General features: G+C 39.9%; 1 protein-coding gene across 5 annotated transcripts in view; it reads left to right on the forward strand.

Moving 5' to 3' along the window:
- The window catches only part of LOC118629517 (spermatid perinuclear RNA binding protein), a 197,766-nt gene that overhangs the window by 40,759 nt on the left and 140,155 nt on the right, over positions 1–16,852 (forward strand). For 3 of the 5 annotated variants that reach the window (XM_036260844.1, XM_036260845.1, XM_036260839.1), the window contains exon 2: positions 12,313–12,383. The exons of the other annotated variants lie outside the window; for them this stretch is intronic. The gene's annotated coding sequence lies outside the window, so the exon portion shown is untranslated. The remainder of the gene's footprint in view (positions 1–12,312; positions 12,384–16,852) is intronic. 5 annotated transcript variants of the gene reach the window in all.

Genomic DNA, 16,852 nt, shown 5'->3' on the forward strand with positions numbered 1-16,852 from the left:
AGGGTTGGAGTGTGAGCTTTGCTGATAGTTGTTTGGTGACCTTGGGCAAGATACTTCAACTTTTTGGGTCTTAGTTTTCTCTTTTGAGAAATAAGGATCTTGTAGTTTTTTTTATCCAGTTTTAGCAGTCTGTGATTCTGTGTTCTTATCTTCTAGTTCTTATTCTCCTGATGTGTTTTTCTGACTTGTCAAGGGAAGGTTAACTAGATTGATGCCAGCACTTTTTCTTTTGACTTGATGCATGGTCTTGATAATAGAAAACATGACTGAATAATTCTAACTATACTAGTTTTAAAGGAGGCATGAAATTGAAAGTATTTAGTTTTACATTTTAATTGTATCTCACTGCTGTCATTATGAAACAAGCTTGTGAACTGGTAAGACAGATGAAACACTTTGAAAACCTAATCAGTGAAAGGAAATCACCTAGGTACCTATCTTTCTATTGAAGTCCTTTGAATTTCCATTTTAAGGCAGAGGGCAATAAAATTAGTTAATGTGTATGTTGTATATGGACTTTTTCCATACAAGCCAGTGCAATTGCTATTATATTCTTCTCTAAGCATTTTATTATTAGAAAGTTTAAACATACAAAAAAGTTGAATTGTATTGCAAACATATATTCTACAAGTAGTTCAACTTAAACAGTTATTTTTTTGCTTTATCACGTATCTGTCCATCTATTCATCCTACTATTTGTCTATCAATCCATCTTATTTTTGATGTATTTCAAAATAAATTGCAGACATCTTTACAGTTTACTCCTAAACACTTTGACATACATACAATTAGCTGGAGTTCAATACTCGTTTATACTTTTTAAAAAGTTTGACTCTGGCCCTGGCCGGTATGGCTCATCAGCTAGAGCGTCTGCCTGTGGACCAATGAGTCATGGATTCGATTTCTGTCAAGGGCACATACTTTGGTTGCGATTCGTCCCGGCCCTGGTTGGGATCATGTGGGAGGCAACCACTGGATGTGTCCCTTTCACGTAGATGTCTCTCTCTCTTTCTCTTTCCCTCCCTCCCTCCCCCTCCCTTCCCCTCCCCCCCCCCCCTCCCTCCCAAAATGGAAAAATGTCCTCCGGTGAGGATAAAAAAAATATATAAATAAAAAATAAATAAAAAGTTTGACCCTGGCTGGTTTGGCTCAGCCCTGGCCTGTTTGGTTCAGTGGTTAGAGTGTTGGCCCGAAGACCAAAAAGTCGGTTTGATTCTGGTCAAGGGCACGTGCCTCGATTGCAGTTTGGTCCCCAGCCCTGGTCGGGGTCGTGTGGGAAGCAACCAGTTAATGTGTCTCTCTCACATTGATGTTTCTCTCTCTCTCTCTCCTTCCCATTCTATCTGAAAACAAAGAAATGGAAAAACATCCTCAGTGAGGATTAAAAATAAATGAATAAATAAGTAAATAAAAAGTTTGGCATGACCCAGCCAGTATTGTCCTATGCACCAGGAGTTCACCAACCGATGTTTCTCTCTCATTGATGTTTCTATCTCTCTCTCCCTCTAAAACCAATTAAAACAATTTTTAAAAAGTGTGTAATGGATGGCAGTCATTAATTGAGCACCACTTGACATTTTCCAGGGTATGTGTCAGTCTGACAGATAGATGAAGACACAACTTCTGTCTTCATGGTGCTAATAGGATAAATAGATAAATATATGTGTAAGAAAGTAAATTCAGCCCTGGCTGGTTTGGCTCAGCCGTTAAAGCATCGGCCTGTGGTCCAGAGAGACCCGGGTTTGGTTCCCGCTAAGGGAATGTACCTCGGTTGCAGTCTGTCCCCGGCCCTGGTTGGGTCGTGCAGGTGGCAACCACTCGATGTGTCCCTTTCACGTCGATGTCTCTCTCTCTCTCTCTCTCTCTCTCCCTCCCACTCTTACCTGAACAAAAAATGCAAAAAGTATCCTCGGGTGAGGATAAAAAAAATGGAAGGAAGGAAGGAAGGGAGGGAGGGAGGGGAGAGAGAGAGAGAGAGAGAGAAAGAAAATTCAGTGTTGTACTTGGACCTTTTAGTTGCAAATAAGAGGAACCAGCAGTATCTAAAGATACAGGACTTGCTTTCAGAACTCAAGGACAAGAATTCAAAGGGGCGTTAGGAAGGGACTGGAACCAAGAACTGGAAGGCCCCCAGCACTGTCTTCTCTTACCTTTTTCACTTTGCCCCCCATCTGTCTTTTCTTTTCTCTGAAGATCTGCTTTCTCTTCTTTTTAGTACAATATGGTAGAATATGGCCCCCCGCCCACACACCTTGCTTTTAAAACTAACAGTTCTCAGCCACTCTGAGGTGAATTTTCTAATGTTGGTCCAAATTCCTAGGAGGTAAAATCTGATTGGCCCAGCCCTGGTCCAGCTATGCTTGAGGACAGGGTTTTGAAGTACATATCTCATGTTGGAAACCTATTTTTATGGATGAAGCAAAGGGGGATAGAAGAGACAGTACCCAGAACAAGTGTGGGGCTATTGTAAGTGCGGCTGACACCGAAAAATGTTTCTAGCTACAAGTTTGTTAAATAATTCTAAGAACAGGGCCCTGGCCGGTTTGGCTCAGCGGTTGGAGCGTCGGCCTGCGGTCCTGAGAGACCCGGGTTCGGTTCCCGCTAAGGGCATGTACCTCGGTTGCAGTTTGTCCCCGGCCCTGGTTGGTCGTGCGGGTGGCAGCTACTCGATGTGTCCCTTTCACGTCGATGTTTCTGTCTGTCTCTCCCTTCCTCTCTCTCCCTCCCACTCTATCTGTACAAAAAATGGAAAAATATCCTCGGGTGAGGATAAAAAAAAAAAAAAAAAAAAAAATAATAATAATAATAATTCTAAGAACAGGAATAGCATGGAGGGGGAATGAAGCGCAGTTTAGGGGGTGAAGTGGGGGTTAGGCACAGCTTCCTGGAGAAATTGATGGCTGAATTTTGAAAGATAAATTCAAGTACAGCAGTGGTAAAGGAGGATATGCTTTACAAAAGAACAGCAATAGAAAGATAGTAAATGGCACAAAGTTTTCAGGTAATTATAAGTATGTTAGTACATTTGTGTAATTTTAGAAGTGGGTCAGGTTTGTTTTGGTGGAGGGGGGAGAGAGAGAGAGAGGAAATAGACAAATAGATATCAGGGCCAGTTCATGGAGAACCTTACCTTGCTAAGATATAGGAAGCCAGAAAGAGTAGGTGACAATCAGATATTTCCTTAAGAAGTCATTTCAGGGGACTTCTGGTCAAGATGGCGGTGTAGGTAAATGTGCTACTCATCTCCGCCACAACCACATCAAAATTACAACTAAACTGAACAACAATCATTCAGAACCATCTGAAATCTAGCTGAATGGAAGTCCTACAATGACAAAATTAAGGTAGGATGAGGGGGGAGCTGGTCCCACACCCATGTGTAGCGGATAAAAATCAGGAGGGATACCTTGGTTGTGAAAGTCCTCCCTGAGGAGTGAGGGGTCTCTATCCTACACCAGGCCCCCAAGCTCAGGGTTCTGGTGCCAGGAAAAGAAGTCCCCATAACCTCTGGCTGAAAAAAACAGTGGGAATTGAGGCTGAAGGAGGCTGAGGCTTCTGGAGTCCTAGGCAGTTGCTCTTAAAGGGGCCTTGAACTGACTTACTCAGACTCACTCCCTCTAGGCTTCACCGTGGATGAGGCAACTTCAGGGAATAACTGAATTGTTTGGCACCAGGGTGAGAGCTTTCTCCCAGACAGACATGGTGGTGGGGACTGTTGTTCCTTTGGTGACCCCCTCCTCCAGGGGGCAGGCAGCCAGGTGCCATATCTGGGACTCCAGTAATTTGGCTTAAACTGTTTTCTCCACCCTGGTGATTTTCTGAGGCCCTGCCCCACCCAACTTTCCGGCTCACCCAAGCTGTTATCAGTGGCTTTACTGTAAGATTGGCTGGTCTTGGCTCCTGCTTCAGATTTTCCTAAAGTCTCTCTGGCCCCAGCGAGCCCCTTACCTCTAGATAAGTGGTCCCAAGCCTGGCCCTAGAAGCAGCCAGTATTGGTTCACAGCGTGGCTTTGCAATCAAGACTCAGTTACAACAGAAGAGGGTGTACACTCCACACTAGGGGTGCACCTCGAGGGCCCAGCTGTGGTGATCAGGGAGACTGTGCCACTGGGCCTTATACACCTACTACAATAGACCACCCTATGAAGCCTTGGAGACATAGCAACTCAACCAAATACATAAAAACAAACACAGGGAGGCAGCCACAATGGTGAGACAAAGAAACATGTTTCAAATGAAAGAACAGAGCAAAACTCCAGGAAAAGAACTAGACGAAACAGAGAAAAGCAATCTAACAAATGCAGAGTTCAAAATACTGGATATAAGGATGCTCAGTGAACTTAGTGAGGACCTCAAGAGCATAAAAAAAGAACAGTCAGAAATGAAGGAAGCACTAACTGAAATAAAGAATAATTTACAGGGAATCAGTAGTAGAGTATGTGAAGCCAAGAAGCAAAACAATCAATTTGGAATATAAGTAGGCAGAAAACACCCAATCAGAACAACAAAAAGAGAAAAGAATCCAAACGAATGAGGATAGTGTAAGGAACCTCTGGGACAACTTCACGCGTACCAACATTTGCATCATGGGGGTATCAGAAGAAGAGAGCAAGAAATTGAAAATCTATTTGAAAAAATAATGACAGAAAACTTCCCTAACCTGGTGACAGAAACAGACATACAAGTCCAGAAAGCACAGAGAGTCCCAAACAAAATGAACCCAAAGAGGCCCACACCAAGACACATCATAATCAAAATGAAAAGGTTAAAGACAGACAGAATCTTAAAAGCAGCAAGAGAGCTCCCATAAGACTGTCAGCTGACTTCTCAAAAGAAACTGCAGGCCAGAAGGGAGTGGCAAGAAATATTCAGAGTGATGAGAAGCAAGAACCTACAACCAAGATTACTCTGTCCTGCAAAACTATCATTTAGAGTTGATGGACATAGAGTTTTCCAGACAAGAAAAAGCTAAAGGAGTTTATCACCACAAACCAGTATTATATGAAATGTTGAAAGATCTTGAAGAAGATAAAAAATATGAAGAATAAAATGGTAATATGTATCTGTCAGTGATTGAATCTACAAACAAAATGAACACGCAAAACAGAAGCATTCTTTTTTTTTTTTTAATCCTCACCCGAGGAATACCCCTCCATTTTTTGTTCAGATAGAGTGGGAAGGAGGGAGAGAGGGAGAGAGAGAGAAACATCAATGCGAGAGAGAGACATCAAGTGGCTGCCACCCGCATGACCCAACCAGGGCTGGGGACAAACCGCAACCGAGATACATGCCCCTAGCGGGAACTGAACCTGGGTCTCTTCGGACCGCAGGCCAACGCTCCAACCGCTGAGCCAAACCGGCTAGGGCAACAGAAGCATTCTTATAGATGCAGGGAACTTTTTGTTGGTTGACAGATGATAGAGGGGCATGTGGGTATGGGTGAAAAAAAGTAAAGAGATTAAGAAGTTCAAAGTGGTGGTTAGACTGATGGGCCTCAAAGAGGGGAGTGGGAAGAGATAAACCAAAGAACTTATATGCATAAACAATGGACACAGACTATAATGTGGAGAAGGGAGAAGGGAAGGGGGGCAGAAGTGGGGAGGAGGGGGATCGAGGGGAGATGTCTGTAATACATTCAACAATAAAGATAAGTTTAAAAAAATAAGTCATTTCATTGGATGGACTGGAGACAGTTTCATCCTATTGAGATCCTGGATTAAGAAAAAGGCAGCAAAAAAGAGGGAAAATATTTCGGCAGTCAAATCCTCAGTACTTGGGATTTACTGAATTTAGGGGGAGAATGGGAAATCTTAAGATGATACCTCTTGATCTTCCGACCTGGGTGACTAGGTGAATTGGGATACCAGCCAAGATTGGAAATAACAGGAGACTGAAGTGCTAATTAGTGTTAAACACTTCTTGATCTGGCTGTTACCTGCAAGGACACTTTTTTTTTTTTAGGACTATTAAATTGTGCTTATATGTTTTGTACATTTTTCTGTATGTAAGTTATATTTCACAATCTAAAATGTTGAACAAAAACATAGGAGAAAATGCGTTTGGGAAAAAGATGCTGACTTTAGGATTGGACATTTGCATTAGTGGTGTCCATGTAACCCTCCAGATGGAGGTGTGTAGAAGGCATTTGGATATGAAATCTAAGTACAGGAGACATATGGGATGCTGATATAGAGGAAAGGATTTGATTAGGTCTGTAGTTCTCAAGCATGGCTGTATGTTAGAATCTTGGAGAGTTTTAAAAATACCGATAACCTAGCTCCCACCCCAGACCAATTAAATTGGTTTCTGTGGGTGCTAGGGCACAGCATCTAGCTTAAAAAAGTCCCTGTGTTTCTTAATCTTATGTCCAGAGATGTAACCACTGGGTTATAGGAGGATCACTTATTACCTACATTCAATAACGGGGGGTTTTGCAGAGGATTTTGTAATTGCTTTAGAGCTCAATACAAGTTTATCTTTTTTTTTTAACATAATTCTTATGCCTTGTGCTTTTTCCCATTAATACCTGACTTTTTTTAAAAAAAAAGTATGCTTTTTTGTTAAAATAATGATATACCTGTGTTCTTAAAGAAAAATGTGTAGAAGATACAAACTGTTTTAGTGAAGACAGTGTTAAAACAAACTTTCTTTCGATGAAATGGCTGCTTCCTCCAATTCCAGTTACTAATAGTGTATAATCTTTGCAGCCAAACATAGAAAATTGCCTCACCAGCTGCAGTGTCTTTGAACAGTAAATATGAAGGACAATGATTGGTAAATTAATTGTGTGTGCGTTGTAGTCTGAAAGGCAGACAGCTGTAAATGGTGAGAGATTGTTTCAGATGTATGTGATAGAGAAAGGACAATTGCTCACTTGTCTATCTTTTCATTCCCTTACTGCATGGATCTATGAATACGTATTTATTAGCACTTGGATTATGCTCAGGAGTATATTAGGAAATTTACATAAGTTACTAAATAGGTAAAATAAATAGATAAAAATGCATGGGACTGCCCTGGCAGTTAGAGCGTCGGCCTGCGGTCCAGAGAGACCCAGGTTCGGTTCCCACTAAGGGCGCGTACCTCGGTTGCAGTTTGTCCCCAGTCCTGGTTGGGTCATGAATGCAAGAGGCAGCTACTCGATGTGTCCCTTTCACGTCGATGTTTCTCTCTCTCTCCCTCCCTCCCACTCTGTCTGAACAAAAATGAAAAAATGTCCTTGGGTGAGGATTAAAAAAAAAAATGCATGGGACTTGCCAATTTCTGAGTTGAGGAGGGCATGTAAATGACAGCTGAATGCAAAATTATTTGATAATTATAAGAATCCATTTGCTGTTCAGAAACTAGAATGATTTCTTGAGCTTGATCATTTAGGCATGACTTACATATACATGGTTCTTTTTTTTTTTTTTTTTTATTATTAATTTTTTTTTTTTTTGGTACGTGCCCCTAGAGGGAACCAAACCTGGGACGCTCTGGTCCACAGGCCAATGCTCCAGCCACTGAGCCAAACCAGCCAGGGCTAGATGATCCTTCTAACATACTGGCCTCTGGTTATTTGAACTCTCCTCCTCTAGTGATCTTGTTTTTCATGGACCTCAGATTCATTGATCTTACCACATTTTCATTGTCTTTTTTTATCCTCACCTGAGGACATTTATTCGTTTTTTGTTCAGATAGGGAGGGAGGAAGAGAGAGAGAAACATCGATGTGAAAGGGACACATTGAGCGGCTGCCGTCCGCACAACCCAACCTGGGCCAGGAACAAACTGCAACTGAGGTATGTGCCCTTAGTGGGAACCGAACCCAGGTCTCTCTGGACTGCAGGCCAACGCTTTAACTGCTGAGCCAAACTGGCCAGGGCTCATTGTCTTTTATCTTGATGTTTTCACTTCCTTTCTCACCCTGCTTAAATTCCTAGTCAATCATTTTACAAACTCCTCCACATATATTCTGTTATTATTATTTTAAATCCTCACTTGAGGATATTTTTCCACTTATTTTTAGACAGAGTGGGAAGGAGGGAAGGAGAGAGAGAGAGAGAGAGAGAGAAACATTGATGAGAGAGAGAGACACATTGACTGGTTGCTTCCTGCATGACCCTGACCAGGGCTGGGGCCCAAACCGCAACCAAGGCACGTGCCCTTGATTGGAATCGAACCCATGACTCTTTGGTCCGCAGGCCAGCGCTCTAACCGCTGAGCCAAACTGGCCAGGGCTCTTCCCAATATATTTTCAACTCTCATGTCCTTTTTTCTTTATCATATTCACTTGGCAAAATTTACAACTCTGGTTAAATCTGACTCTCCTATTCTGTACTTACACTGGAGCATCTGAACATAGCTGGAAAACACGTGCATGTGCACACACCTGTGCTAATTGATCTTGTATTTAAATTCATGACCTTGAACCCAAGTGGGTCTTTAATGCTGCCAGCCAATCATAGTACCTAGTCCACTCACTCTATCACTCTCCTAGACAGTTCTTTTATGCCAATCCCTTTTTCTGTAAACCCATAACACCTTCTCTCACATTCATCTGATGACCTTGCTTCCTACTTCACTAAGAAAACTGAAACACTTTGCATTCCGCCCTTCTGTTATCTACTATCTGCATGTCTGTCAAAGACAGTCCTTCACTTGTGTACTAGATACCATCCCCTCAACTACTCAAGGATATTACTCCAAGAATTGCCCACTCCAGTTTTTATGCATCACAGTTTTTTTCTCTTGGATCATTTATCTGCATATAAATGTGTTATTTTTCCCACCTTAAAGATACTTTCTCTTGACCCCTCTTTCAGTGCCAGGTACTGTTCTATTTATTTGCTTGCCGTTGTAGCAAATCTAGAAATCGTTGTCACTATTCAACTGTTTCTAGTGTCTTTCCCCTTGTTCTCTCTCTTCTATTATGTTTTATTGAGATATAATTCACATACCATAAAATTCAGCATCTTAAGTGTACAACTCAGTTGTTTTTAGTATGTTTGCAGAGTTGTGCATCCGTCACCACTGTCTAAATCCAGTGCTTTTTCATCATCCATATGAAACCCCATACCCCTTAGCAATCGCTCACTGTTCTTTTTATCCCCCAGTTCCTGGTAACCATTAATTCTGTTTTCTGTTTCTATGAATCTACCTATTCTGGACATTTAATATAATTGGAGGTATGTAATGTGTGACTATTTGCATCTGGCTTCTTTTACTTACTATATTGTTTTCAAGGTTCATCCATGTTGTAGCATGTATCAGAACTTCATTCCTTTTTATGACTGAATAATATTCCATTGCATGGACATGTAGTACATTTTGTTTATCCATCAATTGATGGACATTTGGGTTGTTTCCTCTTGTTGTCTATTATGAAATATGCTGCTATGAACATTCATATTTAGGTTTTTGTGTGAATGTGTGTCTTCAATTCTTTCAGATACATACCCTGGAGTAGAATTGCTGGGTCCTATGGTAACCTTGTGTTTAACATTTTGAGGAGCTATCAACTGTTTTCCAAATTGACATTTTACATTCCCATCAGCAGTGTAACTACTGGGTTACAGGAAGATCACTTATTACCCATATTCTGTGACTGAAAGGCAGGGCTATGCAAAGAGGATTTTGTAATCACTTTAGGACTTGATACAGGTTTATTTATTTATTTATTTATTTATTTATTTTTTATCCTCACCCGAGAACATTTTTCGATATTTTGTTCAGATAGAATGAGAGGGAGAGAGAGAGAGAAACATCGACGTGAAAGCGACACATCGAGTGGTTGCCACCCACACGACCCAACCAGGGCTGGGGACAAACTGCAACCAAGGTACGTGCCCTTAGCGGGAACCGAACCCAGGTCTCTCCGGACCGCAGGCCGACGCTCTAACCGCTGAGCCAAACCGGCCAGGGCTATTTATTTATTTTGGACATAATTCTTATACCTTGTGCTCTTCCCCCATTAATACCTGAAATTTTAAGACGTATGCTTTTTGTTAAAATAACGATGTACATGTGTTCTTGAAGAAAAATATGTGGAAAAGACAAGCTGTTTTAGTAAAAACAATTTGAAAACAGAAGCTTTCCTTTGATGAAATGGTTGTGTCTCCTCTAATTCCAATTACTGATAGTGTGTAGTTTTTGCAGCCAAACAGAAAATTGCCTCACCAGCTACATTGTTTTTGAATAGTAAATATGAAGGTTCTGACTTGAAACATAGGCAGGCCCAGGAGACCTAGGGCTTCCCTCAGCTCAACTCTTTTCTCTCCTCCTAAAATTCTTTCCCTTATTTTTTTCTTCCAACCTATTCTCTCCACTATTTTTTAAAACTTACCTCTTTATTGTATTGTCACTTTATCATTTTACTTTCTCCACCAAGAAGATGACATCACGGAAATAACAAATTTTGGAAATAGACCTGCTTTCAAAACCTACCTCTGCCTACTGGCTCTGCAACTTGGAATAGTCACTTAACCCTGTTAAGTTTTGGTTTCTTCATCTTTGCAAAGTTACTGTTTCCTACCTTGAAAGGATGCGGCATTGTACTGAGGGTATTTTTTTATAAATCATTTTTCCCCCTTAGTAACTTTGGAATTTATACAGTCTTTTTAGTTCTTTGGTAATAGTCTGAGAAAATTCAATCATACATCTTTGACTTATTAGAGCCTATTGTAAATTAATACCATTACCCTTTATCCTGACAATATATGCATCTTAGAATACTTCCTTTATCCTAATCTCAATTTATATGTTGTTATAGTTGTATAATTTATTTTATATATTTAAACTCCATAAGTCAATATGGTATTTTATATAATGTTATAACTGTTAATAGTCATTTGGATTTACCCATATATTTACCAATTTCTTTGCTTTTTTTCCTATCTGTATCTCATACACACACACACACATACATATATATATATATTTTTTTCTTCTTCTAATCCTCACCTGAGGATATTTTTACATTTATCTTCGAACAGAGTGGGAGGGAGGGAGGGAGAGAGAGAGAAAGAAACATCGATGTGAGAGAAACACATTGTTTGGTTGCCTCCCACACTGCACAACCCCGACCAGGGCTGGAGACCGAACTGCAACCGAGGTATGTGCCCTGGACAGGAATTGAACTCACGACTCTGGTCCTTGGGCTGACGCTCCAACTGCTGAGCCAAACTGACCAGAGCTGTATCTCTGATCTTTTATCTGTGATAATTTTCTTTCTGATTGAAGAATATCCTTTAAAACTTCTTATAGTACAGTTTGCTGGTGGCAAACTCAGTTTTTGTTTCTCTGAAAGTGCCTTTATTTGCATTCATTCCTGAAGGGTATAGTCTGTGTTTAGAATTCTGTACTGACACTTAAAAAAATTTTTTAATTGATTTTTAGAGAGAGCGGGAGAGGGAGAAAGAGATAGAAACATCAATATGAGAGAGAACCATTAATGCCCCTTACTGGGGATCAAGCCCACAACCTGGGCACATGCCCTGACCAGGTCGAACCAGTAACCTCTTGGTGCATGGGTCGATGCTCAACCACTGAGCCACACTGGCCAGGCAATTTTCTTTAAGTATGCTGAAGATACCATCGCCTGGTTTCTAGCTTCCAAAAATATTGAGAACTGTCCATCTGTCTCTCCTTTGAAAGTAATCTTTTTTCTCTCATTTAAATTTTAAAACAACCCAGTGAGATACAGATTTTATTTTTGTTTGTACAGATGAGAATAGAAACTTAGGACAACTCGCCAAACAGCTAGCAAATGGTAGATTAAAATTTTGGTTTGTCAGACACTAGTTCCTGTACTTTGTTGAAACACTTGGCCTCACTGCCTCTCGCTAAATAAAAGTACACATTTATCTGTTCAACAGTATTTATCAAGCTCCTGTTATATGTATAACACTGTTATGGACCGAGGTAGATACCAGATTTTGAGACATAATTCTGACCTTCAATTTATCGTTTGGAGGAGAGCATGCCAAAACATTGAAATTGCAGTGTGAGGCAGTATGTGATTAATAGTTAAAATGACGATAGCTTGCAATAATTACTGCAAGAGTTTATGCAAACTGAGTTTCACAATTGGCTGTAAGTGTCAGATAATGTTCTATGAAGGAGGTGGAACTTTGAACCCAGGCAGATTTTGTAGAGGCTGTTTTAGGCAGGGGTAAATCACATGAAAAGTGGCATGGGAAGGCTGAAGGACAGAGTTGGGAAATGGAATCAAGGTTAATTTAACTCAAGGTGAAGTTTATAAATACTGGAGAGAAGATTGTATGTGAGGTGGTGCCTCAGTAAGAACTATACATTCCTAGTATCTGTCTTTTAGGTCTAAGGGAGTCCTTGAAGAGTTGTTCGAGGTGGGGTGATACAAGGAAAGTGGAAAGTATCACTTAGAGGGTAAGAGCTTGACTTAATTAATATTCCAACCTAAATTTCAATTATAGCTCTATCACTTCCTCACTTACACTGTGAGTAAACTAACATTTCAAAGCTTCATTTATGAATTTGAAATAATAGTACCTACCTTATAATATTGCTGTATGGATTAAATAAATTAATATGTGCAGTGTATTTAGATCAGTACCTGGAACACAGCATAATTTAAATGTTAGGCATCATTTTGTTGTTGTTGTTATTAAATGAGATTATACATGTTCGCAACCAATGCCTACCTAGCACATAGTTAATCATAATTCTAGGCACCAATAGAATGTGTATGGGATAAATATTATTGACTAAATTATATTTTCACACCTCCTTACCTAGGTGTAGGGAATGTAAAATCTTTGAAGTTTTATTAATGTATAGATAAACTATATAATTAACATAGGTTATTTCTCTATTGCATCATTTTTGTGGCTACATATTATTTCTAACCCACTCCTCAGTTAATTCATTTACCAATAAAAATAATAGTGAAGAAAACATTCCTTGTTAAAAATCTGTAGGCCTAAAAGAGGAAAGAGGTATGTTAGTTAAATCTGTGATGAAACAGTGCATCCTAGAAGGAAGCTTATACAGATGCCATAGGAAAGGTATAGGAATTGTGCTGGTTGCTGAATTTAGAAACATTTCTGGGCTGTTAAATTTGGTCTCTTTAGGAAATTGTATATAACCTGAGGATGCTAATTAAGCTTCCTCCATAGGTATAAAGGGAAAAAAACAAAAACAAAACTGCCTTCTGTTAAAATTTTATTCTAAGGGAAATTGTATGAAGCCATTGAAACATCAGGACTGACAGGCTAGAAATGCATTTAAGTGAAGTCTCATTAATCTTTAAGAAGCTGAAAAGCAAACATGTCAGAGAAGCAGTGTGGATTTGCAATATTAATATGCCAGTGTCTCTAAATATTGTCATAAAGGTGAATGGAAAACAATTTAGGAATGGACACCATATATTTCTTTTAAAGTTAGAATAGCATTAAATCAGATGCCTTAGTGACAATAACCTAACTAGTAGCTAATTGTAACTTTGTGTGGTTTAATTTTATATAGTGACTTTATTAAAAATTATGTAGATACGCATTACAGTAAACCCTTGATTTTGTGGACCTCGATATAATAAATTTTAGATTTAATGGACAAAATTTCTACTCCATATGTCATGTGAAAATTAATACCCTGTTAATTTTAAAATGCTTTTAACCAAGATTTGCTTATAATTAAATTAATAGGTTATGTTTTTGTTATTCACTGTCTTCTTGTTGTTAATCTTCATCTGAGGATATTTTTCTTTTTGAGAGAGAGTGGAAAGTGGCGGGGGGAGAGAGAGAAACATCGATGCAAGAGAGACTTGTTGATTGGTTGCCTCCTGCACGACCCCAACAGGGATAGAATCTGCAACCCAGGTTCACTGTTATTTTTCTTTTTACTTTTTAATTAATTAATTAATTAATTTTCCTCACCTGAGGACATTTTTGCATTTATCTTCAGATAGAGTGGGAGGGAGAGAGGGAGGAAGAGAGAGAGAAACATCAATGTGAGAAGGACACATCGAGTGCTTGCCACCCTCACGACCCCAACCAGGGTTTGGGACAAACTGCAACCGAAGTACATGCCCTCAGCGGGAACCGAACCCAGGACTCTGGTCCGTGGACCGATGCTCTAACCACTGAGCAAAACTGGCCAGGGCTTATTATTATTATTATTTTTAATCATCACCCAAGGATCTTTTTCCATTTATGTTCAGATAGAGTGGAAGGAAGGAAGAGAGAGAGAAACATAGATATGAAAGAGACACATCAACTGGTTGCCTTCCACACGACTCTGACCAGGGCCAGGGACTGAACAGCAACCGAGGTACGTGCCCTTGATGGGAACCAAACCCGAGACTCCTTGGTCTGCAGACTGACGCTCTAACCACTGAGCAAAACCGGCCAGGGCTTCGCTGTTATTTTTTGTTGTTGTTGTTCAGATAGAGAGGGGAGGGAGGGAAGGAGGGAGGGAGAGAGAGAGAGAGAGAGAGAGAGAGAGAAACAGAAACATCGACGTGAAAGGGACACATCGAGTGGCTGCCACCCGCACGACCAACCAGGGCCAGTGACAAACTGCAACCGAGGTACACACCCTTAGCGGGAACCGAACCCGGGTCTTTACGGACCGCAGGCCAACGCTCTAACCGCTGAGTCAAACCGGCCAGAGCTAGCCTACATATTTAAATCCAAGAGTCACCACTAGTAAACAGTGTTCTGTGAATGATTAGCATGTAATCACAACCCATCCATAACGGTAATTAGTTCTGTTGCGTGGTGTGACTTTCTGCAGCAGTTTGAACTGGTGCTGCCAGTGTTCTGACATGCGCTAAGCCACGCCCCAGCCATGTGCCTTTGTTCACTCTTGGTGACTGGTGAATGCACCCATTTACTAGACCTATTCAGTATAAATTTAAAATGACTAATATATAAAATATGTAGAAATGCATAGAAAACTTTTCTGTGAAATTGAACTCTTCATACATAATTTTAATAACACAAATATGTCTATATAAGTAAAAACAGATTAACTAATTTGTTAATTTTGTAACATACCCATTCAGAAAACTGACTTTATTTATTTTATTGATTTTTTTTGAGAGAGAGGAAAGAAGAGAGAGACAGAAACATCGCTGTGAGAGAGAAATATTGATCGGCCGCCTCCTTCACCCCTTCACTGGAGATTGAGTCCACAGCCCAGGCATGTTCCCTGATTGGGAACTGACAGGACCTCCCAGTCCATGGGATGATGCTCAATCCACTGAGCCACACCAGCCAGGCGGAAAACCTACTTTATTATATAACACACTTTCAGCTTTAACAGATACCCCTTCTCCCAAATTAGCTATATCTAGGTTTTACTGTAATTGGAATGACTTCACTAGCACAATTGCCTGTCAGTGTACATGTAAATCTAGAGTCACTAAACACACTGTCTTTTAGGTTGTAGTTCAGATATTCTGTGGTCTAATTACTAATTATTTGAACCTTTTTGTTTTAATTGGCAATTTTTTCTTAAAAAAGAGAATTTCTCTTCCTGGCGGGTGTGGTTCAGTGGTTAGAGCATTGGCAAAGGGTCATGGGTTCAATTTCTGGTTAGGGGCACTTACTTGGGTTGCAGGTTCCATCCCCAGTTGGGGTGTGTGCAGGAGGCAGCCAGTCGATGTCTCTCTTTCGATTTATGTTTTTTTTCCCATCTTCTCCCTCACCCTTTTTCCCTTCCACTCTCTCTCTAAAAATCAAGGGAAAAAATATCCTTGGGTGAGAATTAACCAAAAAGAGAGGGAGAGAGAGAGAGAGTTCCTATAAATGCTGTCACATTTTTCTTCTTTTCCATATTGTGTTTCTTATAATTGGTAGGGAGTAACTTTGCATATTGTCTGTTATTGTTGGAATAAGATACTTTTTCTCTTTTTTTTTGTTTGTGGTCTGCTTTCTTAACCTTTAACTACCCTGTTAACAGATGGTCATTTTATCCTTTTGCTCCATCATTTTGAATAATTGTTTTGAAAAAGGCCAACTTCTAACTTAAATTTTTTTATGACAGTATTGTTTAGGATCATATAACTCTTTTTCATTGACAGTTTTGATTTTTGAAGCTCCTTTTATTTTTTGGTGTGTGTTGAGTTTGTATATAATACTAAATGGAAAGCCAAACCTTACATTTTAAGTTATTGGATGATTGTATTTTCCTGATCCCTTAACACAATGTTTAGTTGATTGATACCACCTTATCAAGCCCATAAGGCAGGTGTATTTTACTTGGAGTCCCTTTAGGGTAGTGAGCCACAGGTTTTGGCACCTAACAGACTAGGGTTCAAATTATAGATTTGCCTTTGGGCAAGTTACTTAACCATCTGAGTCTCAATTTTTCAACCTTAAATTGGAGACTGGTCATACTCTGTTTACTTTGTAGGGCTGATGTAATACTAAATTAGAGGATTAAAGTGTCTGGTACACTCTGTGGAACATGGGGGATCAAAAATACAGGCTTAACTACAAAAGTGATCATTTTACAAGGTTGGTCATGTAATTGTGTATAATGTGGCAGCAGTGTTTGCTGGTTATATAAACAGTTTCCTTAAATGAATTATCTGGGAGTAAAACACCTTTAGAATGAATCAGCAGCAGCATCTCTATTGAAGCATATCCTCATGAACTTGAATTTGTTTTTCAGTAACTGAAGGGTGCACAGTAGCTGTAGTCATATGTGGTACCTACTTGTCTATAGAGCCTGGTAGAGAGACAGCTCCATAGCAAGACTGTTAATGAGTCTGACTGTGCTGCAGCTATGGAGAATGATGAGGTGCTCATATGTCCCACCAGAAGTAGCAACGCAGAGTCCTAATTGGGTCATCAGTCATTTATACGTTTGTTTATTTATTTGACCAATAT

The sequence above is a fragment of the Molossus molossus genome, unplaced genomic scaffold (assembly GCF_014108415.1).
Source record: "Molossus molossus isolate mMolMol1 unplaced genomic scaffold, mMolMol1.p scaffold_m16_p_14, whole genome shotgun sequence".
In the NCBI taxonomy this organism is placed as follows: domain Eukaryota; kingdom Metazoa; phylum Chordata; class Mammalia; order Chiroptera; family Molossidae; genus Molossus; species Molossus molossus.